This window comes from Gekko japonicus, unplaced genomic scaffold (assembly GCF_001447785.1).
Source record: "Gekko japonicus isolate JY-2015 unplaced genomic scaffold, Gekko_japonicus_V1.1 scaffold1106, whole genome shotgun sequence".
Lineage (NCBI taxonomy): Eukaryota > Metazoa > Chordata > Lepidosauria > Squamata > Gekkonidae > Gekko > Gekko japonicus.
The window spans coordinates 179,941-207,202 of record NW_015170309.1 but is presented as its reverse complement, the minus strand read 5'-3'; the positions used below and the strand labels follow the sequence as shown (position 1 = coordinate 207,202).

General features: G+C 44.3%; 1 pseudogene; it reads left to right on the top strand.

Moving 5' to 3' along the window:
- Nucleotides 1–19,811: 19,811 nt before the first annotated feature.
- Nucleotides 19,812–23,466, top strand: LOC107116120 (annotated as a pseudogene).
- Nucleotides 23,467–27,262: the final 3,796 nt, after the last annotated feature.

Genomic DNA, 27,262 nt, shown 5'->3' with positions numbered 1-27,262 from the left:
CAACATTTGAAAAGGTTTGTGGAAATGGAAACTAGTCTGACTGAGGAGAAAGAGGATGGAAGAAAAAAGATATGATGCAGTAAAGATCATCATGGCAAATTTTGGGGATAAACTTATTATTTTTACTTGGGAAAGATCCAGAACAAAGAAAGTTAGTTTGCCCTGCCCTCACCAACCCTCAGCATTTATTGAGAAGTGAATGGGAGCAGAAAAGTATTCAAAACTGGAATAAGCACCTCTGCTGATATCCATACAGAAGACTCTAGAGACTATGAAAGAAAGAAAGAAAGAAAGAAAGAAAGAAAGAAAGAAAGAAAGAAAGAAAGAAAGAAAGAAAGAAAGACGGACCAAGGAAGAAGCCTTGTTTCATTTTCTCTTCTTAACTGACTTTATGCTTCAGCTTTTTGGCCCATTCTTCCCAGTCCATATGGCATTCATTATTCCTAGAGACTATATGACTTCATTGGCTAAGCTCAGTAATGCACTAATAGCTAAGAATAAAATAAGCTATGGATGGAATCTCCATTTTTTTCTAGATAGGAAGCTGCACATCCTTGAAGCCTTCGGCTACAATCCTAAGCATGCTTATTGAGAAATAAATTGATTGAACAATAGGAACAGAACTGAGCCCTGTGGAATAGTATATCAGAACTTACATGGTCCAGAGAAAGTCCTCTAGGCTTTTATGGAAAAGGATGTGCAATGGTGCATCCTCTTTTTATCTGTTCCTAGAAATGTGTGACAGTGGCTGATTCTACTTTGGCTTTTCCCTCCATTGTTTAACCAAACCCACGTTGGAACAGAAAAGGTACAGCTCAAAACCACATTCAAATACCCTGGGGCAATGCCATACAGACTGCAAAGTCACCCCTGAACTGCCATAAATCTTTTTTTTTTATTTATTTATTTATTATTTATTTTTCAGAATATTTACAAACTATGATGTGTCCGAAAGTAACACTGTAGAGATAACGTAACAGTAGGTGACATTTCTAAAATCAGACCCTAACCCCGCTCTAGGGAGCTAATATTTGGTGGCTGATATTTTTGCCATTATAAATTGGTCCCATAATTTGTTGTGCCAGGAGGTGATCGTTGGTGGTGTGGGGGATTTCCAAGGTGATGCCACAGTTAGTCGAGCCGTTGCCAACAGTATTGAGGTGAATTCTTCCTTATTGTCTCTAATTGCGCTGTCTCAGTGGTTCAGCATTTTTTTGCAGCATAACTTTTGGTTTACAGGTGATGTTTTGTGTTGGGATCTTGTTGATTTGGTTTGTTAATTCTTTCCAGAAGTGAAGAATCCATGAGCAACTCCACCAGCAATGAAGATATGAGCCTACTTGTCTGCAGTTTTTCCAGCATAGAGGGTTGTTGTTTCTGTTTATTTTGTGAAGTTGTTCTGGAGTCATATACCATCTTGAGGTTAGTTTAAAATATTGTAACCGTATGTTATAGATATTGGAGTTATTTGCAGGTGTCCCAATCCGATTTTTGCCATTGTAGGTTTAGCTCCTCTTTCCATTTAATTTGATGTTTGCACTTTATCTGGTTTTCTTCTGTGATGATTATCTTGTACAATTTGGATACCATGCCTGTTGGAGAGTTGGGGTAGATTTTGATTAGTTTTTCTAGGTTAGTCAGCTCTCTTTGGAATGTTCCTGTTACAGCTACATATTCTGTTAGGTTTTTTAGCTGGAGATATTGGTACCAAGGTTTCTGCTTGCCTATTTTTAGGTTGAAGCATTGCTTATTTTGCCTTTAATTACTCTTGTCTGGGTCTCAAATCTTTGTAGGTCTCTTACCTCAGCCTTAGCTGTTGTACTTAATTTTAGTGCTGTTTCTGCTGTTTGTGAGGTTATTTTTAGTGTCGTTTGTATCTCCTGCAGCTGTTCCTTTATTGGCAGCATTGTTTTTTCTATTTTATCACCTAATCTGTTCTCCATCTTTTCAAGTAGCACTGGTAAGTCTTGTTTGTGAAAGTCTAGCAGTCTTACCAGCTTGTTCTTGTCCTCCATTTTATCCATTTCAGTGCTGGTGAGGGTTGCCTCTGCTCTATTTTCTTTAGTGTTAGTTATGGTTTGAGCCGACTTTAAAGTACTCTTCAGTGGTCCTGTAGAGTTGCCATTATTTTTTCCCTTAATTGGGTTAAAGTAGCTGATAAATGGTAAATTATAAATGGTAGAGAGTGTTAGGGGGAAGAGGAGAGGAGCTGCGGAGTGACGGTTTAGGCGGCCATTCTTAACATTGCCATGTGCCTCTGAACAGCCATAAATCTATGCAGAAGGTACCATAAAACCCAATGATCAAAGAAACTGAAAGCGGCATGCAGCATAGAGGGTACCATACAACCCAATGATCAAAGAAAGTGACAGCAACATGCAATGCAGAGGGGAATTTCTGTTCCAACGTGGGTTTGGTATAACAACAGAGGGAAAAGCCAATGCAGAATCACCCTTCGCTCTATAATTCCACTTTCAATGGAAGACGGTTCTCCAGTTGAACCTCCAGAACAGTCTACAGATTTTTTACTACAGATATGTTCAGTTTATGGGCTTTCTCAGGCCCTGATACTTTTAGATAATATAATATTGGTAAGAAGTCTTGTTAAGATACCCATATATTGTGTTCTGCCACCCAAACAAGGCAATGTTTTTTTGAAAGCCAAACTCTAGAGGAATTAAACCCTAGATTGCCCAAGTAGAGAGCCTTCTCATTTAATGCTCATTAGCATTTGGTCTTGCCCCAGCTATTGTACAAGATAATTGAATTGTTTAATTTGCAAGCCAGGTTGTTGTAGCTGTTGTTTCCATCTCCCAGTATTGAATGATACTTAACTCCCATAAGAGTAATCTAAACTGAAAGTTTATCTTTCCTCTGTACAGAGCGTGAGCCCAGTTGCCTTCTAATGAGTAAATAAACCATTCAACACTTTAATCATTGTTGTTGTACACCTTGAAGCTACTATATAAACTACATAAACACCTCTATGCTCTGCTACATATGTCAGTTTCATTTTCTACAGTAGCTACTCACTTAGATTGGCATCAGAGAAGCAAAACTAAAAAAAAAATCCATTTCCTTTCAGCTGATGTGAGCAAACCATTAACATTAGGTCTCTCTGAATGCTAAACAGCTTGCGTGATTAAGATGAGCCCTAATGAAAAGAAATGGGAAAGGGAGATTCCGATACTGACTTGATTATTATGGGAAAAGTTGCTAGTGAAATCCATAGTGCATTCTGCATTTGTGGCATTGTCTGTCAGAGGACTATATTGCTTTTGTTTTTTATCCAAGGCACTTTACTACTTCTGTTTAGCTGCCATATGTGATTTTATTTCTGCATCCTCAATCCAAAGCAGATTAATGGTTTTCTAAAGGTGTATTATTAAGTGAAGAGCAGAGATAAAACACCCAGTAAAATACTACTAATTAGTCCTCATTAGGAAGCAACAATGATGGACTGAACACATAATAGCGAAGGGGAAAAAAATTACAAGGTGCCAGCCTTTCATTAGCAGTCAAGCTGTAAAAGGTTAAGCTATTACATGTTTATTTTACAATTTTCTTTACTTTCACCTTGATCGTATTTCTGTGTGAATGTGGCATCTTGTAAATTAGCTACCCTTATTCAGCACCTTTAGAACACAATTCACAGCACTATAACTATGGCACTTGTCAAGATCCTGCATGCTGCCGAATGAAAGCTGAAATGATAATAACATATCTAAAGTGCAATTAAATGAAGCATAGTATATCATGACAGATTAGGAGATCATCTGTCTTATCCAAAAAGCTCCCAAACTTTTTAAACTTCCAAAATCTGATTTTTCTCAAACGATTAAATTTCTATTCAAGGTTTTTACATGGCTACTGGCTCAGCAGTATGAGAATAATGTTATCTTGGGGACACAGGGAATATTGTACCTTAAAACCCAGAGACCTTATGTGTTTTAATTAAAAAGAATATTGAAATAAGCCTGGGGGTAAAGATGTCTCCTTCTCTCTCTCTCGATCTGGTCCCTGGTTTTATATCAGCTCATGTATCATGAAACTCTTTTTTTTTAGAAGACCAGAAGAATTACAACAGGATATTTCACTAGTTATCCAAAATCAAGTTATGAGGGTCTGGTTGTACACAGGAACCACACATTGTAGAGCCAAAGTACAGATGATATTGGAATAGAAATGAACAAATATCATGTTTTCCCATTTGCCCCCCAAGCTGGAATAAAGAAATAGACAACCAAATTGGGGTACTGATGAACCACTTTATTAACTTAACAACAAGCATAAAACAAGGGCAGGACAGGTTGCAGCATGGTCAAGGCCAGGGGTCTCCAAGACCCCTCCCTTGCCATTTGAACTAGGGCAAGCCACCCAGCCCCGGACGCTAGCCAAAGGAATATGGCTCACATCTGGTCAGCATGGCAAGCAGATAATTGCTGAGGAAATCCAAACCCCTGACCTGCAAGGGGTTTGGATTTCCTCAGGAAATCCCAGGAAATCCCGTAGGCAGTCTGCTTTCCCCACCCTGGGCCACAGGGCCCAAAAACTGTACTGACAAGACCCCTATGCCCCGGAGGGGTTATAAGCCGGTGCTTACCATGCTGCAATCTATATTGAATGATATCCTGCCACCGCAAAGGTCAAGCCTTTGCTTAGACCCTTGCTTAGTGGCCTAAAGCTGCACAAAGCCCTTGCCATAGGTCCTCCAGGAAGACATCCATTCCTGCCTCAGACAGATGTATGTCATCGCTCCCGTACAGGTTCACCGAACCTGCTATTATGCCAGGATGACGCAAATACATGCCCAGGCCCCCTTCAGGTGCCCTGTGAATCTCACGGTTAGCATTGTGGTGAGCTTTGTCTATCACCAAGGGGTTACAGGACCCCCACCACCACAAGCACGGCACCATCGCAGACCAAACGATAACCATCCCTGGCTACCACCATTTAATGAATTGAAAAACAGACTGGGCCTGAAGGATCAGGGCTTTACCCTTGATCAAGCCCAGATCATTGCCTCCCGAATGGATCAACAAAACATGGGGAGGGGGTCCAACCCTCCCCTCAAACAGCAATTGCAACAGGTCTGACCACTGCAAGCCATGGCAACCACACCATTCAATGATGGCCAGCTGGCTAAGCTCCAACTGTGAGCCGATGAGCATCCTTTTGGCCTAGTGCACCACCCAAAAGATAAAACTATCCCCACAGAGGGGGATACGCTTCTGTTCAAACCAGCCAGCAGGACCTGTAAAGAGAGAACAATAAGCAACAGAACTAGAACCCAATATAACTCCAAGAACTAACTGTCCTTACAGACCAGCCATGGGGAGCACATATGACTTGTACACCACAGACTGCCACCTACCCAAACGCTGTAAGTCCTGTGCCAGGTATCCCATGGCAGCGACTGTAGATGCAGCACCAATCCAAAAAAAATGGGTGCAGAAATGCACCCCAGCCACCCCTAGCCTTCCCAAGGCCATTGAAGTAACGGCCCAAAATTGGTGTCTGGTTAACGAGGTGCCCCCTGGTGTCAGAACAACTTGCCACCTCCCCACCCCCTCAGAGCAAGGTAAGCTGCCAAGGCAGAAACAGGACACAACACTGGCTGATGCTGACTATGCCCCCCACCTCCACTGGTCAGTCTTGGAATGCTGCAAAGTGAAAAGGGCTCTGTTGCCCATCGAATGAACATCCCATACCTCCTTGGATTGTGCCAAAGAACGCAAAGAGTGTGGCCACATGAAAAAGGCGTGCCTCATATGTGGACACGCAAATATCCCCCCAACTAGCCTGTAAGCCCCTCAATACCATTGGGGAATTGGGCTGCTTGTTGATGGCACGGGCCCCAGCCTCTTGTGACCAGCCCTCCAACATCCTCTGGATTCTGAAATTGCCTGTCACATCAAGATGCCCTGGGCCTTACTGGCATAAGCCACTGCTGAGAGCAGCCCCTTAATGGAACCCACAGCTAGCCCCTTACCTCTCATTATCACACAGAAGTGTAACAGATGGTCCACGGGCACTGTCCACAGATTGGGATACCCGATCTTGTTCCTAAACTTAGAAAACTGGTGGACTGCATGGTCATACGCCCGCTTCATGCCTGGTGCAATGGCCAGGCCAATTGCCCTGTGGACCTCTGCCCTCCAACCGACCAAAACTCCTGTGGAATTCTCACCAGCTGCAGTTCGGCTTCTGAAGCCAGCTGATGCAATCTCATCATCTGTTTATGAGAGAGAGCATAAGCCACCCCATTGTCGATCCCGGGCACATGTCTGGCAAAAAACAAAATGTTGTGCTGAAGGCAATGAAGCGTGAACGTGCACACCAAAGCCATGTCCCATGGCGATCTAGATGTGAGGGAGTTAATGATCTGGACAGCCACCAGATTGTCAAACCAAAAGTGTACAGTGTGATTGGCCATCGTGTCTCCCCACAGCCACACCACCACCAGGATGGGAAAGAATCCAAGGAAAGTGAGATCACGGACAACACTGTCCCTCTTCCATTTGGCTAGCCACTCCTCGGCACACCAATGCCTCTGGAAAAAAATTCCAAAGCCAAGCAACCCCGCTGCATTCGAGTGAATCTGCTGGCTGGCCTTCAATTGCAGCTCATTCCTCCAAAATGAGACTCTGTTGAAGGAATCCAAGAACTCAAGCCAGACTCCCAAGTCGGCTCTAATCTCTGCAGTGACCCTGGTTCTATGGTGAGGAAGGTGCAAACCCCCCAGTGGGTCACACAGCCAGCACAGAAAGGCCCGCCCGGGGCAACCACCTTGCAAGCAAAGTTGAGATGCCCCACCAACTGCTGAAACTCCCATTTCTGGTTTTGGTGACTTGCTGGACAGGTGCGCTCCATTGTGCTCTGATGTGAGCGCCCAAAATCATGACGGATGGGAGGGGTCTGAGATGATTCTGGGGGGCCCTATAGCCCCTTTAGGGGGCTCATAGCCTGGGGCGTGAGGGGTGCCTCTTCCAAGGTGATGGCCAAGGAATTGAGGCTCCCCTTTGCCCCTATAGGTCCCACCCTGTGAGCCCAGTATGGAAGCAGAGGCACATGCTGGACTTGGTTATTCTTCCCACCTTTTGGAATAAGCATCAGAATGAACTGTGAGTCTAAGCATCCCTGTAACTAATCAAGCGTCAAAGCGGATAACTGTTCTGAAAGCTCCAAGCCGATTCGGGGTGGGAGGAGTTGAAATCTCCTCCCCAGGAAAAGCGCCGGTTTGTCAGTGAAAACTAGGGGCAGAGAAACAGTTTTGACCAGAAAAGCTTCAATCTAGCTGAATACAGGGCAGAATAGTTCAAAGCATATAAAGCAGTCTTTCAGAGTGTTTAAACAGCCCTTATCTTGTGTAAACAATGTCGCTGAGATAAAAAGGCGGGTAGAAAGAAATTTTCTCCAGGAACTGCCACCTCACTGACAACGACTCTTAAACCGGAAGTAGCTACTGACTTTCCAAACATGTTGGCTACAGTGCTGTGCCCTCTGCTGAACCAGATGACTAATCTCAACAGCAAATTTGATGCTCTCCAGAAACAGTTGAAAGAAGCTGTTACAAATACAGAAGAAACCAATAAAGTGGTCAAACAAGTTGATGCTAAGACAAACTCGATAAACCAGAGACTGGAGGTCGTGGGAAAAGAGTGGATCTCCAATAAGGAGAAGTTGTTACAGCTACAAATAGAGAAATCATTAAATGTCTTGAGGTTCCAGGGTATCCCAGAACAGAAAGGGGAGAACTTAAAAGAGATCTTAAACAAAGCATTGGCACCAGTGACAGATCTTAAAGCGGAACTTATACAGAGCGATATAGATATGGTTTACCGAACCTACCCAGATTAAACTGCCTGGTGAAATATCTGTTAAGTTCTCCAAGAGATCAATGAGAGATATACTCTTGAAAGCGACTAATGGGATAAATCTGAAAATCAAAGGCAAAGAGGCGAGAGTTTTTAAAAACATTCCATTTGAGATATAAAAGTGAAGGAGACAATATAAAATTTAACTTCCTTTCTACACAAACATTGCATTCCCTTCAGATGGACATTTCCAGAAGGACTTATCTTCAACTACAAAGATAAAAAAGGGAAGATTGATTCTGTGCAAAAAGCAAAGACATTTTTGAAGAAGCACCAAACAGCAGCTAAAGAAAAAGGGAAAACAGAGGGCCACAACCAAATAGAAGAAAAGAGTGAACATGAATTGGAGAACAGTGGAAGCACTTCTCTCAGATCCTCAGAAGATTCTGATTCGCAAAAAGGAGTAGCAGATCCTAAAATCCTCAAAGTTAAACTGAGCTATGATATAAGCAAACACAAGAGAAAAAAATTATGATGTGTAGCTTAACGCTGAAAGCTTTATTTATTTATTTTTCATATAAGAAAATAGGATGCACCTTTTTTGGCTAATTGTGCCTAAATTAGTATGATTTTGTAATATTTATAAACAATAACATTCCTGTTTTGCTTTGCTTATAACGGTGGGAAGACTAATACATTATCTATATGTATTATGATCCTTGCTTTAGCTAGTTTTAGTTCTCCATATTTCCCCACCCTTTGTAGTTTTTGTAGTGGAAAAGTAATTTTTTTAAATTTAAAACAAAGAAAAAGAACTGCTGAAACTCCCGCAAGGAGGCCTTTCGCCTCTGCATGAAACTAGCCACCCTCGCTCGCAGGTCCACCACCTTGGTCATAGGCAATTGCGAGGTCTGCACAACAGTGTCCAATTCCACTCCCAGAAATGTCAGCTGTTGGGCAGGGCCCTCAGACTTCTCATGCACTAAGGATACCCCCAACTCCTCTGGCAGTTCCAAAAAACCCTGAAGAAGAACCTCGCATTGCCCCGAACCCCCCGGGGCCACAAATAAAAAATCATCCAGGTAGTGTGCCACTGTAGGGATCCCTGTGCGATTCTGGAGGGCCCTCTCAAGGAACGAGCTAAAATGCTCAAAGGCCACACAAGACACAAAACCCAATCCATATAGAAGTGACCCTCGAAGTAATACCCCAGCAACTCAAAGTAGCTGGGATGCACAGGAAGCAGCTGAAACGCAGACTTTATGTTGCATTTGGCCATTTCAGCCCCGATCCCGCAGCGGCGCACTACCTGAACTGCCTGGTCAAAGGAGATGTGGTACTTGACGGAGCATAGGGAGTCTGGAATTGGCATCATTAACTGACGCCCCTCGTGGGTAAGAAAGATGGTGAATCAACCAGTATTCCCCCTGGGCCTTCGTAGGTACAATGCCCAATGGGGAAGCCCACAGGTTAGCCACCAGCAGGGTAGGAAGGGGTCCTAAAACCCTGCCCTCTGCCCTCCCTTTCTCAATCTTCTGCCTAACTATGTGCTCCATGCCCCTTACTGAAGCCAAATTGGGTGTAATGAAGGGGCCCCGAGGACCGTGACAAGGAATGTGAAAACCAAACTTGAAACCTTGCAACAAATACAAACAATCCTCAAGCACTCTCAGTTTTACGGGACTGGGTCCCTTTTCCAGCAGCAGGTCCTGGCCCACCAGTTTTGAGTCACTTATGACCCTTACGGGGCTTGCCCCGGAAACATGCTGAGAAGGGGTGTGGGCCACCACACAGGGGGCATTCGTGTCGGTACTGACAGACCTTCCTGTTACAGACCCCCTGTGACCCAAACTCCCAACAGATTTGGCGGGGTTGAAACACCTGCCCCGCAGCACTGTGGAGGTTGGAAGACACTGCCTGGCGCTGCACCAGGTGTCCACTGTGTAAGCGGTCACCTGCATTAGGTAAGGTCGGGGACATAATCTGCAGCCATAGCTGAGGGTGTACCTGGTCCCAGCACTTTGAAGGGTTCATGGCTGGCCGCATCTGAAATTCTTCATCATACTGGAGCCAGGCTGGGCCAGTAAAACCAATATAATTTTTGTAAACGATGTCGAAATACTGAAATAAAGACGCCGCCCACCAGGGCTGTGCCTTTGCTCGGACCATGGCAAGTAACAGCAAAACAACTGTGTGCTGAAATACCCGCAAGAGTAAATATACAAAAAGAGACTTCAGCAAAGTGAAACACATATGTCATCAGCAATAAATCTGTACATAAAATCCATCATAGGAAATATAGAAGTCTACAGAATGCATCAAGTCCAAAGTAGATATCCAACACTTTTCTTAGGTAGTGTACAGTGTTTCAGACTTCTGGTCCTTCCTCAGGAACAAAGAGCTATAGAAGTACAAAATACAATAATACTTTTTAACAATATAGCTAAATAAATCCCAACATTGCACAAAAATCATATTAAATACAAATGATCACTGTTATACAGAGTCTCATACATCCTACCCACAATAGAAAATTTATTCCAATTTCTTTTCAAGACAATATTGTCCAGTTTTTCTGTAAAAGAGAATAACTCCTTAGAATAAAGAATTTATTCTTTCTAAGCTTCTCCTTGTCCTTATCATCCAAATCATCTTAGTCCTTCTTTTCCAATTCCCGGAAAAGGAGGATAAAGACATCAACTTGCTTGCCTTTGCAAATCTTCTCCCTGGTAGCCGGTAACAAATGATCACCCAAAGGCAATGCCTCGTCTCCAAAAGGGAGCGCCGAAGCCAGGGTGTCGCATAAAATGCACCCCCGGGGCACAGGGAGCCCCATCACTGACCTGGCCCAGTGGGTGGCCACCCGTACCACCCTCCTTGGGGCATTTGCATGGGCTGCTGCACTGGTGGCGACCCCCAGTGCTGTCCCATGCTATGTGTACAAAGTGCATTAGCCATACCTGAAACCAGGGTGGCTGGAGCCCCGCAAGGCCCCCATGGCCAGGAAGCCGAAGCCTGGGGTCCAACGTCCGACTTACCCACTGCGTCGGTCACCCAAACCGTGGCTGGACCAGGATCAGCAGCTCCTTGAAAAGGCCCAGAGCCCAATGGGCCTGCGACAGCATCATCCTGCTGACCTGCTCTCCCATCATTGGTCCTTGTACAAACCCTGCTCTCAACCAAAGACAGACGGGTTAAACCTTCAGCTTGAAAATGCTTGTTAGATAATGAGTGGGTTTCCTTCCTCCCCGCCTGACCTTGGCTTGGCGGGGGTGGGAAGCGGCCACCCCCAGAAGCCTGCTCAATCACCATCAACTGAGCCAGGATAGCCTGCTGCACTTCATCCTCACCCTCGTCACCTGATGAAGAGAGGGCAGGGCCAGTGGGGCCTTAAGGGCGGGTTGCTTTCCCTTGGCATGCCCGGTACCTTTCTTGGGTGCCATATTGTGGACAATGCAGTGCAAAATAGATTCAAGTCACGAATATGGCCCCCTATGTGTAGGACCAATGCCCCGCAAAATGGCTGCCCTGGTCTCAAAATGGCTGCCCCATGCCCAGAAAATGTTGCCCAGATGCTTGCAAAGCCAAAAGCCCCGGCGGTCAGAACAGGGGCCCCGTATGGCAGTGTCCGGCCAAGCTACTAAGGGGGTAAAATTGCTAGAAGACTGAGGGGGGTTGGCCTAAGATGGCCACCTAGCTCCTGAGATGGCCGACCACGGCCCACAACTGCCACCTGTTGCGCATGAGGCCATGAGCCAAAGCAGGGCAAGACAAAAGAAAAAGGGACCGGCAGCAGTGGTGGTGGTGGGGAAACTGCAGCAGCAGCCACAGGTGGAATGCTGCCAGGCTAAGTGATGAGGCGGGCACGAGGACATGACGCGTCTCAAGGCCCATGCCCTGCTGCGCAGCCAGGTGCCCAGAAGCAACTCACCACCCCCCAGCACAGGCAGGAGACAATGGGGACTAGGCCGAAGCCATGCACCAGCACCCCTGAACCATGCCTTTCATGCTCCTGCTGAGCCCAGGCCCCGCTACCACCACCGGGTGCCACACCCCGCACTCCATGCTGATCCTTAAAGCCTTCACTTCCATGATGCACCCAACGAGCCATCCCCTCACCAACTGCCTCCTCTGCAACTTGGTTCCCACTGCCGATCTCACCACGGAGGCCGTCCTCAATCAAGCCAGCATGAGGAGCTTGAAGGATCTCCTACCCACCGAGTGAGAGAGGGCAGAATGAAGGTGGGAAGCAGGGGCCATCTCAAGAGACCTCTGCCCCCGCCCCCCTTCAGCACTCGGATGTGGCTTTGCCATGTCATGCTGCCTCTGCTCCTTGCAGAGAAGCAAAGGCAGCTCCCTGGCAGCACGGCCACGAGGGCCGGCTTGGAAGTCGAATTCTTTTCATTTTTATGCACTGTTGGGAAGACATTTTCATCTGGTCTATTTTCTTCAGCAAATTTCTTGTTTTCTTTTCTTTTATGCCATTTGCCTTTATACGTTATCTTCTATTTTTATACTATTAGTATTCATTTGATGTGAAAAAGGTCTCAGTTTTAACTAATAGTTCTACTGAATTTCTTTCACATGGTTTGGGAAACAATGATTGCCATCTCATCCCCAGAGGGAAGAAACCATAAAATAAACCTGAATTTTAAATTGAACCAATATGTCTATGAAATCTAGTTACATCCCTACACAGGAGTCATGTGACTAGAACTCACAATGCATAACCTGATTGGGGGGGGGGAATGCAATATGAGTACATGAATTTTTTTCCTACTGGTACTTAAAACAGCCCTAGGCCCATTTCTGACTGCGGGAAATAGAGAGTAGGGAAGAATTATCCCTCCCATTCTCCAGCACTTGACCCTGATCCACATAATACCACCTCCGTACATTTAAGAACAAGATTGTGCATCTGGAGTTCCTGTCACGGAATTACAATATCACACAAATGTTAGACTTTATAACACAGAAGTCCAGTTTCTGTATGCCTAAGGAACACTCTGGTTGTGATGTAAGGACTGTACTTTTGCCACACAAATGGATCTCCTCATAAGAGATCATCAGGAGTAATAATAAAGTTCATGTCATCTAGCAGTAAGGACTTCCCAGGCAGCATTACATACAGTTAGAAACATTAAACATTACGTACATTCAAATATTTCATTATACTCAAAAGAATACATATAACAAAGAATGGAATACATCTCACAAAATGTTGGAAAATAATTGCCTCTTCCTTACAAGTGAAACTGTGCACATATTTCTTTTTATCATATTATCAGGGTTTCCAAGGCCAGTCAAAATTGCCTCAGGATCTAAATCTGGCCATTGTTGGGTTATTCCTGACCTAAAATAATGAGCTGGTACCTCAAGGTTTTGCTGTGTTTTATTATATCCCTCTTTTTCTGTCTCTGATCATCATCTCATTAATTGTTAGTAAAAATGAAGAACTCTACAGTGCAGTTCTCAGCAGTTATTCCACTCTGAACCCACTGATTCCAATAGGCTGAGACTGGAGTAACTCTGCATAGGATTTGAATTCCTTCAGAGGTAAAGTGAGTTGGCACAGTGAGTTAATAAAAAATGAAATGTACTGATTTTCTTAGTGCACAGTCCAGTCAAAGCAAATGGCTTCTGGGACAACCGGAGGATTGGGTAAAATCTTGTTAACATTATTGTCCTCCATGTCCTCCCAAGTCCCCTCTTGGATTGATTCTGCAGTGTCAAATTTCCCCATGCCTGCACTTCTATTAATCCATGGCTTTTCCTGGTTTTCACAGATGTTTTTACCCTCCCAGGTGTAAAAACATAATTTCCCGCCTCCTGCTGCATGGCTTCTGAATCCCCTGCTTCTGAGAAGTTTTTATAATCCCAGCATTGAACCTGTGCCAACCTAGTGGGGAAATCTTTCCCATCTGGTGTTTTTCAACCCTAGGTTCACCCTCTCCTCCCCTCCACATTTGCATGTGACGCCCTCCAACCCCACATTACCATGGTTAATTAGCTTATTGTTTCATTTATTTTCTTTGTGTTTTTAATAGTCTGAGGCAATCACATTATCACACTGCTTATATATCACATTATTACTCTACTACTTATATTGAGTTCCAACATTCGTTCTCACTGCGGGAAATTTGTTTTAAAAGGATTTCACATTTAACTGTGAAGAATGCTGTGCAAACCGATGTAATGAAGTAAATCTCTTCGGGGGAGGGAGAGATTTACTTACATGTAGTCTTCCCTGAGCATGCATGGGGACTCATGATAAAGAAAGGAAACAATGTGGGAAAGCCCCTACTGCGGAAGTAGTGCTGCAGACTCGCAGCTTTAAAACAGACTTCCCGTGGAGCTTCAGAGCGGTAAGGATGTACTGCGGAAACTATCTTGGATGCACACCTTAATGTGGTGAGCAGGTTTGTGTGTGTGTGTGTGTGTATCAGCAAAGCTGAGAACAATACCATAAGGGGTCTAAACTCCTAGCAGAGTCACTCAAGGCAGAATGGACACAGCTAAGACACCAGACTAAAATGCACCCCCCCCCCTTGAGGATCAATGGCCACATCAGCAAAAGAGAACAGAACAATTGTGATGGGGAGTGAGGAATCCTTCAAGGGTAGCTACTGAGCAGCAGCAGTAGTGGAAGGTGACACTGATGGAGGATCTTTCATAGACCACTTCTGACCAACTCTTACCTTGAGAACCCTATGATAAGACAATCCAAAATGGAAAAAATATATAGTGCAGGAAGATAGAACCTCCAGGTTGGATGGCACTCAATCAGCTACTGGGAAGAGCTGAGGACAACTACGACTAGCACTATTCTTAAAGACACAACTGGACTAAAGCCAAAAGGATGTTCAGTTGTTAATGTGAAAGGATGCAAAAGGAAAGTCCAAAACTGTTCAGTGCATATAATAGCAACATGGAATGTGAAAAGTATTAATCAAAGGAGGCTTTAAATTGTAAAATGAGAAATTGACTGTTTAACCTTTGCAATCCTCGAGTGAGCAAACTAAAGTGGACTGGATTAGGATATTTTCAGTCAGAAAGGTACAAACTGTTCTACTCAAGGAATGACAAACACAGAAATTGCTCTAATAGTGAGGTGAGATGTAGTGCAGGTAGTCAAAGGGTATAATGCAAGGTCTGACCGAATAGTATCCATTCGGCTTCATGGACAGCCTATCAATACAGTTGGGTACCCAAAGGTTGAGTGAGAGAAAAAAATTTTTGAGAAATAAATTAAAATATATGTATTTATTACAAAGTGCACGAAAACTATACTTTAAAAATATTGGCACAATCTGCCCTTGAAGTGGCCAATATTTCAACTAAGAAGTCCTGAATCTATATAATCTGATACATTTTGATACTTCTAGGTTAAAATCCTGGAACCAATACAACAGGGCCAATAATTCAATATATCTAGGTTGATAACCTTGAACCACATTAAAACAGGACTAAATGTGTTTTGGCTTCCAAGGCCTTCCTCAGTGGTCAATTTTTTGTATATAGATGCACACTATGACATAAACATGTGTTAGTGCCAAGGCAGGTTGATTATAAGGCATTCCAAATATCCTGTGTGGCAAAAGCATTGGGTTGTGTAAGGGTTTTCTTAAACTTTAAAGCACACACATCCAAGGAATCCTGTTTTAATAGTTCTTTCTGACCATAGCTATTATAATTCTGGAGTGTGCATATATGTTTCAACCTTTAACTGACTGTCAGTTTAACTGACTTTTGCCACACAGGATATTTGGAATGCCTTATAATCAATGTGCATTGCTAAGTTAAAGTGAACATGAACCCGAAGAACTATGGAATGAAACCAGAGATATCATGAAGGAAGAATGCACAAAGACTATTCCTGTAGCCAAAAGAAAAGAAAAGCCTCAATGGATGACTGATGAAACTCTTAAAATTGCTAAGGATAGAGAAGAAGCAAGAGTAAAAGGTGACAGAAACAATCAAAAGCCTAAATGCAGTGAACCAGTGGCTCAGAGATAGAGAGAGCTATTATAATAACCAGCGTAAAGAAATAGAAGAGAACAACAAAAAAGGAAGTTCAAGAAATCTTTTCCACAAGATCCAAGAAATCAAAGGGAAATTTAAAGCATGGTTAGGCATGCTGAAAGATCAACACAGAAGTACATTAACTGAACAGAACAAAATAAAGACAAGGTGGGAACAATACACTGAAGAGTTATACAAAAGAGATGAAAGGATGACAGATTTCTTCCAAGAAGAATCTTTTGAAGAACCTGCAGTTTTAGAAAGTGAAGTGAGAGCTATATTGAGAGTAATTGGGAGCAACAAATCTCCAGGGGTAGATGAAATATCAACAGAGCTATTCCAAGCCACAGAAACAGAGTCCATCAAAATCTTAACAAGAATATGCCAACAAATATGGAAAACAAAACAATGGCCCACAGAGTAAAAATGCTCAATTGATATCCCAGTTCTGGAGAAAGGAGACATCAAAAACTGCAGCAACTCAGGCCATAACATTAATTTCTTATGCAAGTAAAGTGATGCTCAAAATCTTACAACCATATATGGAATGAGAAATGCCAGATGTTCAAATTGGATTCAGAAAAGGAAGGGGCACTAGAGATCATATTGCAAATTTACGTTGGTTACTGGAACATATGGGGGAATTTCAGAGGAAAATAAGCTTGTGTTTCATAGATTACAGCAAAGCATTTGATGTGTGGATCATGAAAAGTTATGGTTGGCTTTAAAGGAAATAGGTGTGCCACAGCATCTGATTGCTTTGATGTGCAACCTGTTTTCTGAACAATAGGCCACTGTTAGGCAAATGTATCAGACAAGGATGCATTTTATCTTCCTATCTCTTCAAGAAGACAAAAGTAATGGCTACTGTGGAATTCGAGAACTTTAAGCAGACCCATAGCCAATTTTTTTAAAATCAGGGGGCATTTTAATTTCTTGGGGGGCACTGGCTAATTTAGTTAAAGGCAATTTAAGTAACTTGCTCTGCCTCCCCCCCCCCAAATTGAGGCTGAAAAGTTTCAAGTGTGGTTATTTCCTAGGGGGGGCGTGTTTTTGGTTTTTTTGCTACAGTGGGATTAGGCAACTGATGCTAAAGATCTCCCAGGACCATTCCTTGCCATGACCCCCACACACACACGAGGCTGGCACCAGACACCCCTGTGCCTCTTCAAAACAGCCCGAGCCAGCGCTGACCTTCTCCAAGGAACTCTCCGTGGCCAGAGGTTCCTTAGGCGGCTGCAGTGGCTCAAGGCTTCCCTCCTGTCTCCTCAAAGTGCTTCCGCCTTTGCCCCACCAGCTCCGTGCTGGCTACACTGAGAAAGTACCAGGCAGCTGAAGGAGGAGGAGTTTCAGACATTCACCTAGGAGACTGGAGAAGCCGTTGTGACCTTTCCAGCTCCCGTACGGAACAGAAGATTGTACCAAATTGCACAGTGTGTGTGTGTGTGTGTGTGTGTGTGTGTGGGTGACACAAAGTTTTGAGTCCAGGCCAGGGGCACCTTTAAAACCAACAAAGTTTTAGGGTTGATAGGAAAGATTTTAAATAGCAGAAAGGATTTCAAATGGCAGATTGTGCGTCTTTCAAAGGGTGGCTGCAGTTGGTTCTCTAAGCTCCCCCCCCCTTTCTTAGAAATGCAATGTTACAAAGGGCTTTCTGTTTACCCTGCACAATAAGACAACTTGCCTCTGTTGCCAAGTGTGGGGTTGTTGTGTCCACTGACCACCACCGGAGGTCAGCGCATATACCCGAGCTTCAGTCTGGGAAGACAATGGGGACTAGGATCCTAGTCCCTCCACTGGGGAACCAATGGGAGCCATGGCGGGAGGTTCAAACCCACCAATGGTGACCAAGGGGTGGTCCCCAGGTGTGTATATAGTTGGCCTGCCGGCCCTTTGTTTTATGTCTTGTTGTGTGCCTAATAAAGCGTGCTATGCACCACGTCGTTGTCTGTCGTCGATCCATGCGGCTCCCACTACACAATAGGGGTGGGGGGGCACAGAGGAGGCGGATACTTGGCGCTCTCTTGTGCGGGTGCCCGGCGGAATGGTGCCTCCAGTTTTCATGCTGCCTGCTGACTTTGATGCAAGTCATCGCCTCCCCCTGTGCATGAGCACGCCTGCTGTGCATAGCCAGGACAGACCCCCCACTTCACCCACACCGTTTGGGACCTTTTCTCCGGGGGAGGCACTGGTGGCATAAGGAAAGATTGAGACACCACAGCAGGGCGACAAGGCGGGCCAAGCTCCTAACCAGGGTACCCGCCCCGGCTGTCTGCCCAGCCGGCCCTGTGGACCCGGGGGGGGGGAAACCGAATGTGATGGAGTCCTGCTCTGCATGGGGAGGTCCCCGGGCACTCTGCCATGTCCTCCACTCAGAGGAGCCCCGCGGCCATCGCCCACCTAAGAGGCACCTCTGTGCAACTGGGCAGGTGCTGCCACGGACTCCAGAGATCCAAGCAATGAGCGCAACTTGGGGCAGGCCAGGAGCACGAGTGGCAGGGAATGGGACAGGGAGATTGGTCACCTCTTTATTGGGGACAGAGTCGGGGGGCACTTGAAGGGACCTTTGATGTAAGTTGGTGGCCTGTCCCCCAAATCCCCCACTGTAGCTACAGGCTTGACTTTAAGGCTGACAATGAAGAAACTGAAATGGTTCAAGATTTTCTATTCCTTGGCTCCATCATCAAACAAAGAGGAGATTGCACCCAAGAAATCAGATTGAGACTGGGGAGGGCAGCTATGAAGGAGCTAGAAAAGATACCTAAGTGTTAAGGATGTGTCATTGATGACCAAGATCAAGTTAATTCATGCCATAGTATCCCCTATTATATTTATAGGTGTGAAAGTTGGACAATGAAGAAAGCTGTAAGACACAGGGAGGGGAAAACAAACTTGACAAAAAAACTGGAACCCAACACCACAAGGATAAGAAAGAAGTCTAATAAAAGGCCAATATTAAAAATCTAATTAAAACTTATAGTATATAAAAATACATGTATTTATTAGAAAGGCAGTTAAAAACAAATAAGGGCCCAATGAAAGCCTCATAAAAAATTCAAGTGGCCTGAACACAAGGGCCAATACACATGACCTAAATAATTCACCAATGGGGCAGTCTTCCTTTTCAGACAGATGCAGGTTCTGTGCTCCCCTATCCTGGTCTTAATCGATCTAGATGTATACCCACATAGATAAGATCACATTTACATACAATTGCATATATAAGGTTCCTTGAATTGCAGTTAAAAATGTTTTAATGGAGTACTTTCTTTGTTTAAGAGAGTCATAGCAAAAATCTGTGTGAAGCATCAGGCCACAAACTGAACACCCCCCACATGGAAAATGGCCAGCTGGTATACTCCTACCATCCACTCCACTCTGTATTGCAGGGGATGATTTTAAACTGCTTCTAACAAGCATGTCTCTCAGGTTTTTAGATCTGCAATAGGTAAAGAGGGAGGCTGCTTCACATTTGGGGACGCTGGCAAGTAGGTGCCAATGTTTTCTGATGATGTTGCTAACTTGAGATGATTTCCCATCGTAGGTCCCAAAAGGGATAATCTGTTTATATTTTTGGCCTTACAAAAAGCCTGTTTCATGATTCTGGAGGAGTAGTCCCTATCTATAAACTAATTCATCAATAGCTTAGCCTGTTTTTCTGTAGTGTATTGACCTCCTTGGGTTCCCATACGCATAGTGTAGGAGCATAGCCTTAATTAGCTTGTTTCCACACCCCATGCCCTAGCTTTCATTTGGGTGTTAGTTTGTTACAGCTGCAGCTGTTGAGATGTGTCACTGGTGTTTTGTGGAACTGCCGAGGACATAACAACTGGCAACAAGGATGGGATTCATGAGGAATGTAAACCCCTTTGTGGAGGGGTTAAGTAAATATAGAAGAATTGGACTGATGTACTGCATGAACTGTCTGGAATTATTTTAAAACATCCTCAGGTCAGTCAGCAACTTGGGGGCATGGCAGCTCAAGGACATATTGAAGAATTCAATCCCAGTTATCCTAGCAAGTGGGAAAGTTATGCAGCGAGGCTGGAATTATACTTAATTGCTAATGACATTACAGCACCAGCGAGGAAAAGGGCCATGTTACTCAGTGTGTGTGGAGAAGATATGTTTGAATTAGCCCAGGGTTTGTTGGCTCCAAATAAACTTGCTGAGACATTTTATGAGGACATTTTGAGTGCCCTGGAAGAACACTTCTCACCACAGCCTTCTGAGATAGCATGACGTAATGCCTTTTATAAGCGTTACCAGAGTCCAGCAGAGAGTGTTTCTTCATATATTGCAACAGCTGGCACAGCATTGCAACTTTCCAAACTTAGAGGAGATGCTGCGTGATCATTTGGTTTTTGGACTACATGATGAAGCTTTGCAGAAACGTCTGTTTGCAAAGAAACAGCTCACATTTCAAATTGTACAAGAGGAGGCATTAGCTGCTGAGGCAGCAATGGTAAATACCAGGGAAGTCCATTTGGCAAGAAGCCCATTGCACTCCCAAACTAGAAATTTTGATTTGCAAGTAGTGGATGTTCATAAGGTGCAGCATAACAATCCTGCAGCCAAAATGAATGTTTGGGGAAATCAGAGGTCCTTTTTGAGCCCAATTGCAAGGTGCACTAGTTGTGGAGGACATCATGAAAGGCAGTCCTGCCATCTTAGGAATATACAATGTCATTTCTGTAAGCGTTTTGGGGATATTGAATGTGCATGTAGGGCTAAAAGTAGACAAGCTGTTTTTTAGGAAAACAACAGGAAGGAAACCTTAGAGTCATGATACTGCACATTTGGTACAAGTGTCATGTGATGAATCAGAGGATATTGTAAATCATGTTCAGCCATGTGTACAAAAAAATTGACAGTAACTGTTATTATTCAGGGTGTTTCACGTGTTATGGAAGTGGACTCTGGGTCAGGATTTTCTATTATTTCATCAGAGACTTATCATCAGATTTGCCCACAGAAGGGCCCAGAGATTGTCCCTTTCCATACTCAGCTGACTGATTATGAAGGGAATATGGTGACGATACAAGGCATCTGTGAGGTTGAAGTGCAATATCGCACATTTAGTGGGACCTTACGGCTATTGGTTGCTCATGGTCATCATCTCAGCCTTCTTGGGTTGGATTGGTTTGAGCCCTTGGAAATTACAATCACAGGCATCCATCAAGTAAATGGTACCCCTTTTGATGACATCATTACTGAGTTTAAGACTGTATTTGTTGAGGGACTGGGGCAGTATAAGGGCCCATCTGTTTCATTGGTTTTAGATCCTACCGTGGTGCCTATCGAGATGAAACCCCAGCGTGTTCCATTTGCCCTTTGTGAAAAGATTGATGCTGAACTTGATCATCTGTTGGAGCAAGGTATATTAGAGCCAGTGTCACATCCTACCTAGGAGACACCCATTGTAACATCAATGAAGTCTAATGGGGACATTCATATTTGTGGCGACTATAAGTGTACCATAAACAGAGCCTTGCAGCAGCATCCATATCCAATTCCAGTAGTGAGTCATCTTTTGGCTTCCCTGTCAGGGGGAAGAGTGTTTGCTAAATTAGACCTGGCACAGGCTTACCAACAGTTGTTGGCTGATAATAAGACAGCTGATGCCTGAACTATTACCATGCATCAAGGGGCCTTTAAAGTAAAGTGTCTTCAGTTTGGGGTTTCTGTGGCTCATGGTGTTTTCCAGAGTTTCCTTATAGAGGACATCCTTAAGTGAATTCCAGGTGTGGTACCCTATTTTGATGATGTCCTGCTTGTGGGGGCATCCACCGAAGAACTTGAAATACGGGTACATGAGGTGTTGCATCATTTTGCAGATGCTGGCCTGTGGGTGAAACATGAAAAGTGTGCATTTGGTGTCCCTCAGATTGAATTTCTCAGCTACCTTATTGATGCAGATAGCATTCATCCTATGCCTGCTAAGGTTAATGTGATTCATGATGCTCCAGTGCCACAGAGTAAGCAGGAACTCCAAGCGTTTTTGGGACTTTTGAATTTCTATCATACATTCTTGTGGCATAAGGCAACAGTGGCAGAACCTCTGCATCATCTTTTGGATAAGCAGGCTAAATGGGAATGGACAGCTCAGCATGAGAGGGCCTTTTGCAATGGAAAAAAGTTCTTGTCGTCTGATAGTGTGTTGGTCCACTATGATGAACAAAAACCACTAATTCTCACATACAATGCATCCCCATATGGTATTGGGGCTGTTTTAAGCCACCAATTTACAGATTCTCGTGAGGCTCCTATTGCCTTCTATTCTAGAACAATGACCTCAACTGAACGAAATTACGCACAAATTGATAAGGAAGCATTGGCAATTGTAGCAAGTATGAAGAAATTTCACGATTATGTTTATGGTCAACCATTTGTTATAGTTACTGACCATAAACCGTTGTTGGGAATGTTTGCCCCCGACCGACAGACACCGCAGATATTGTCACCACGTATGCTTCAATGTGCATTTTTTTTTATGCTTATGAATACACCCTGTTACACAGGCTGGGTAAAGGTATTGCCTATGTCGATGCTCTTAGTCATCTTCCTTTGCCATCAGTTGAAGCCAATTCACCTCCTCCATTAGAGGTGTTGATGTTAGAGTGCCTTCCTGAACCACCGCTTTATGCAACTGATATTGCAGCAACATCAGTTAAGGACACAATTTTGTCCCGTGTTCTTAACTGGGTACGAAGAGGGTGGCCAGTGGGGAATCTTGAGGAGAAATCTGCAACATTCATGATGAGACAACATGAACTATCAGTGCATAGTTTGCCTCTTGTGGGGAAATAGAGTGGTCATCCCTACAGTTTTGAGGCATCGTGTGTTGGAGGCACTCTATGTTGGACACTCAGGTATTGTGCGAATTAAAGCTCTTGCATGCAATTATGGTATGGTATGGTAGCCCAAGATGGATAGTGAAGTAGAAGAGTGGGTAAAGAGGTGTAGTGAATGTCAGGCCTCAAGGCCAGCCCCGCCACATGCCCCAGTTCACTGGTAGGAGTCAACGAAAACCCCATGGTCATGGCTGCATTTTGATTTTGCTGATCCTTTTCAGGGCCAGAGTTTCCTGATAGTAGTTGATTCATTTTCAAAGTGGTTGGAAGTCATCCCTGTTTCGTCAATGACATCTCGTGTTGTTATTAAGGCATTGTGCCGACTCTTTGTGACACATGGATTGCTAGATGTGATCGTCTCAGATAATGGAGCTCAGTTCACATCAGAGGAATTTTGTATATTCCTTGCTAATGGTTTGATTCGTCATGTGATCTCAGCCCCTTTTCATCCAGCCACTAATGGAAAGGCTGAGAGAATGGTAAGGACTACTAAGGATGCATTGAGACGAATCATTGAAGGTGACTGGGATCGCCACCTGGCAAGTTTTCTTTTGACACAGCATATTAAACCATGTAACACCACAGGCAGGAGTCCTGTAGAACTGTTAATGAACAGGCATTTGACAACTCTCCTGGATCAGATGCACCCCGATTTAACTGAGGATCAACCGGGGGAAAGGGATGTTCAGGGACTGTCTGCTCATTTGTCCCGGATGATCCTGTTTATGTTAGAAACTATGGTTCAGGTACAGCATGGATTCCTGCTATGGTGATGCAAGCTACGGGGCCAGTGTCATACCGAACAGAAACATCGGATGGCCTTGTGCAGCAACAACATGTGGACCAAATGAGGGGGCGGGTGCCAGGAGTAACTGTTCCTGTTGTTCCCGTGGCCTCTGTTATCCCTGTTGTTCCTGTAGGTGCTAGTAATACTCCAGCAGTGGAGGCAGGGGAGTCAACCCTTGTTCAGGAACCGGTACAAGAACCTGTTGATAGGGAGCCTGAACATCAAAATGAGCTGGAAGCCACAGGAACTGTAGAAAGGTTGCCCACAGCGTGAGAGGGTTCAACAAAGGTATTTGCAGGATTATGTTCGCTAGGGAGAAGGGGTGTAGTGTATTGATCTCCTTGGGATCCCATATGCATAGTGTGGGAGTGTAGCCTTAATTAGCTTGTTTTCACACCCCATGCCCTAGCTTTCACCTGGGCATTAGTTTGTTACAGCTGCAGCTGTTGAGATGTGTCACTTGTGTTTTATGTAACTGCAATAAACCTTCTTTCATTTTTGAGTGGACAGAAGGACATAACGTTTTCAAAGACAGAGTAGAAGCTACAGTTCCTCCTAATCCTCAGCATCTGAGAAAAAGGCAGGCTCTTTTTAAATGTGGTGGATGACTACTATGACTAGCCAAAAAAGAATTAGCATCTGTAGGTTTCCTGTAAGTCTTGGTCTCAGTTTTATTCCCCACCCTTTTAATGTTCACATTCAAGAAATTAATCTCACTACTATCATAATTCATTTCAAATTTGATGCTTTCATGCAAGCCATTAATGAACTGCTTAAATGTCAATAAAAGTTGTACTGGACCTCTCCAAATCAAAAAGATATAATCCAAAAAGCATTTATAAATAATGATGTTATTGGCATAGATATTATTAACATTGAGGATGAACTGATTTTCAAATCTGCTCATAAATAGATTAGCTAGTTCTGGTGCAAACTTGCATCCCATTGCGGTACCAGAGATCTGTCATTTTTTAAAAACAATTGGAAGTAATTTATTTTTAGGCACAATTCTGTTTTATGGCATAAAAAGGCAGTGGGAGGGGTTTGAGCATTCTTCCTTATATCTAATGTAGTACCTCTAAGGCCTCATTATGAGGAATGTTGGTGTATAATGACACCACATCAAGTGTGACAAAGAGCATGTCCTCAAATTCCATCCTGCTCACCTCTACATGCCTCCAAAAATCCATAGTATCTTTTAGGTAAGTGTTAATTTTTGGAATAAAAGGTTTTTAAAAACCATCCAAATAGCTAGCCAGTGGTTCTAAAATGGAGCCACACCCTGAGACTATGGGCCTCACAGGGCCTGGCAACATTTCCTTATGTATCATGGGTAAGAGGTAGAACTGAGGAGTCCTGTTTTCTGACTGTAACAGGAAGTCATAAGTGGTCTGGATATATAACCTGCCAATAAAGCCTCATCCAATACAGTGACAGTCTCTTTCTTAACCACAGACATTGGATACTCAGACATTGGATCCTCCCTGCTAATGCTATAATGTGACGCAGGGGTCATTTCGTAGAAAAAGAGCTAGGGGAACTCATTAGCATAACTCATTAGCATATGCCACACCCCCTGATATCAGGGGCCCGGCGGTGGTCCTGCAAGGCCAGCGGGAGTGCGAGGAAGCCCCGCCAAGGCCCTCCCTGGCCCCAGGCAGGCAGGGGTGGGGAGAGGCGGGGAGGAAGCAACTTACCCTCCCTCTTCTCCTGCCTCCTCCTGGCTGAATGAGGGCTGGAAACGGGGCAGCCAGAAGCAGGGGGCGGGGCTTCATCATGTGCCCCGCCCCCTGCACCTCACCCGGGGGAACTGTGTTCCCCCGCGTTCCCCCCTGAAATGACCTCTGATGTGACGTATTATCCAGTTGTCTATTAGCCTCCCCTATAAAATCACCCAGGTCCCATATAACCAATGCACCTCCTTTATCCGCAGGTTTTTTTAAAAAAAACATCTTTCAGAGATGTTAATTGAAGTAAGCTGACAGGAAGAAAGCAGATTCCGTTGAAATGTAGTGTTGGAGGAGAGTTTTACTGATACCATAGACAGCCCAAAAAAATGGGTTCTAGACTAAATCAAGCCTGAACTCTCTCTAGGAATGAAAATGACTAAACTGCGGCTGTCATACTTTAGTTACATTAGGAAAAGACAAAAATCACTGGAAAAGACCATAATGCTAGGAAAAATTGAAGGCAGCAGGAAAAGAGGAGGACCCAAACAGGGGATGGATTGACTCAGTCAAGGAAGCCACGACCCTCAGTTTGGAAGACCTGAGCAAGGCTGTTGAGGATAGGATATTTTGGAGGACAGTAATTCATAGGGTTGCCATAAGTTGGAATTAATTTGATGGCACGTAGAGACATGTCCTCCCATTGCTTTTTCTACTACCGTGTTTCCCCGAAAATAAGACAGTGTCTTATATTAATTTTTGCTCCCAAAGTTGCACTAGGTCTTATTTTCAGGGGATGTCTTATTAAGAAGAATACGGTACACTCCGTCAGGGCAGAGCGAGCAGCAGGCGGCAGCTTGTCCTGGTGGCGGTGCGGGCTCTCTGATTAAAAGAGATCTCACACTTCCTGTCTGCTCTGGGGGGGCCTTATTATCAGGGAGGTCTTATTTTCGGGGGATGCCTTACTATCGAGGAAACATGGTTGCCTTGGAAAAGCAACATCCAAGTGTCAACAAAGTAACAGTCCGTTTTGGGGTGGGAAGTCATTTCCCCTGTGGATGCTGTAGCCTCCGTTAAGCAGCAAGCAATACCTGAGGAGTGAGCTAACTTCTGATCTTATGAGGGGCATTCTGTATATGTATCTTGTGTGCAAATCACTGAAGGGTGAGATGTAAATGTTAAAATAAAGAAACATGTCCATCACCGCCTACATTCAGCTCAGTAGGACCTCACTGTCTTTGTACCTGTTTAGGGTTGCCAGACCCCCCCAATGGAGGCAAGGGTCCCCCACTTCCAGGCCATGCCTCCCAGCCACCAATCAGTTGGCCAGTGGGGGGACTTATTAGTAGAAAGAGAAAGGCCCAGGCCACATTGACAGTGTCGCACAAGAAGTGATGTTATCACACAAACGACTTCCGGGTGACACTCTGGTATCTAAGTAAAAATGCTATGGTAGAAGCTGAAGGAGTTTTTGCCCGAATATCAGAGCATTTCCCAGAAGTTGCTGGCATGATTATGTCATTTCTCATGCAATGCCAGCAACGTGGACTGGGCCTTTCTCTTTCCCCTGGTAAGCCCCCCCCCCCATCCTCTGCTGGTTGCCTGTTCTTTGCATTTCACGTATCTGTCATGATTGATTTGTATCTTGAGTTCTGATGATTGTGGTAGATGCAAATGTCAGACCACAGACTGGGAACTAATATATGCAGGCTTTGGAGCACTATGCTTATAGCTGCCGTGCCCCAAATAGTGTGAAAGACTGTATCTGAAATGGCGGGAGGAAGGGAGCTTGTCTGGATCATAACACAGCTGAAAATCTCATCTCACTAATTCGTATGTCATTCTAGAATTTTTCTCCTCTAGGCCTGTATTGTTGGCATGATAATGGTATTTACAGGTGTTTATTGCTGTAGCAGGCTATGTTATGACAGTATGGCACACATGCTTTGACAGAATGTCTATAGAAAACCTGTCATGGATGTAGTACAAATTTTTCTCTCTCTATAGAACACAACCAGCTGAGCTTTCCAGCTGTACATGGCAGAGGAAGCTGCAGCAGCAGCAATTATGTTTGGCTGAACCCTTCCTGCATGAAGGTCATTTGGACAACAGCAA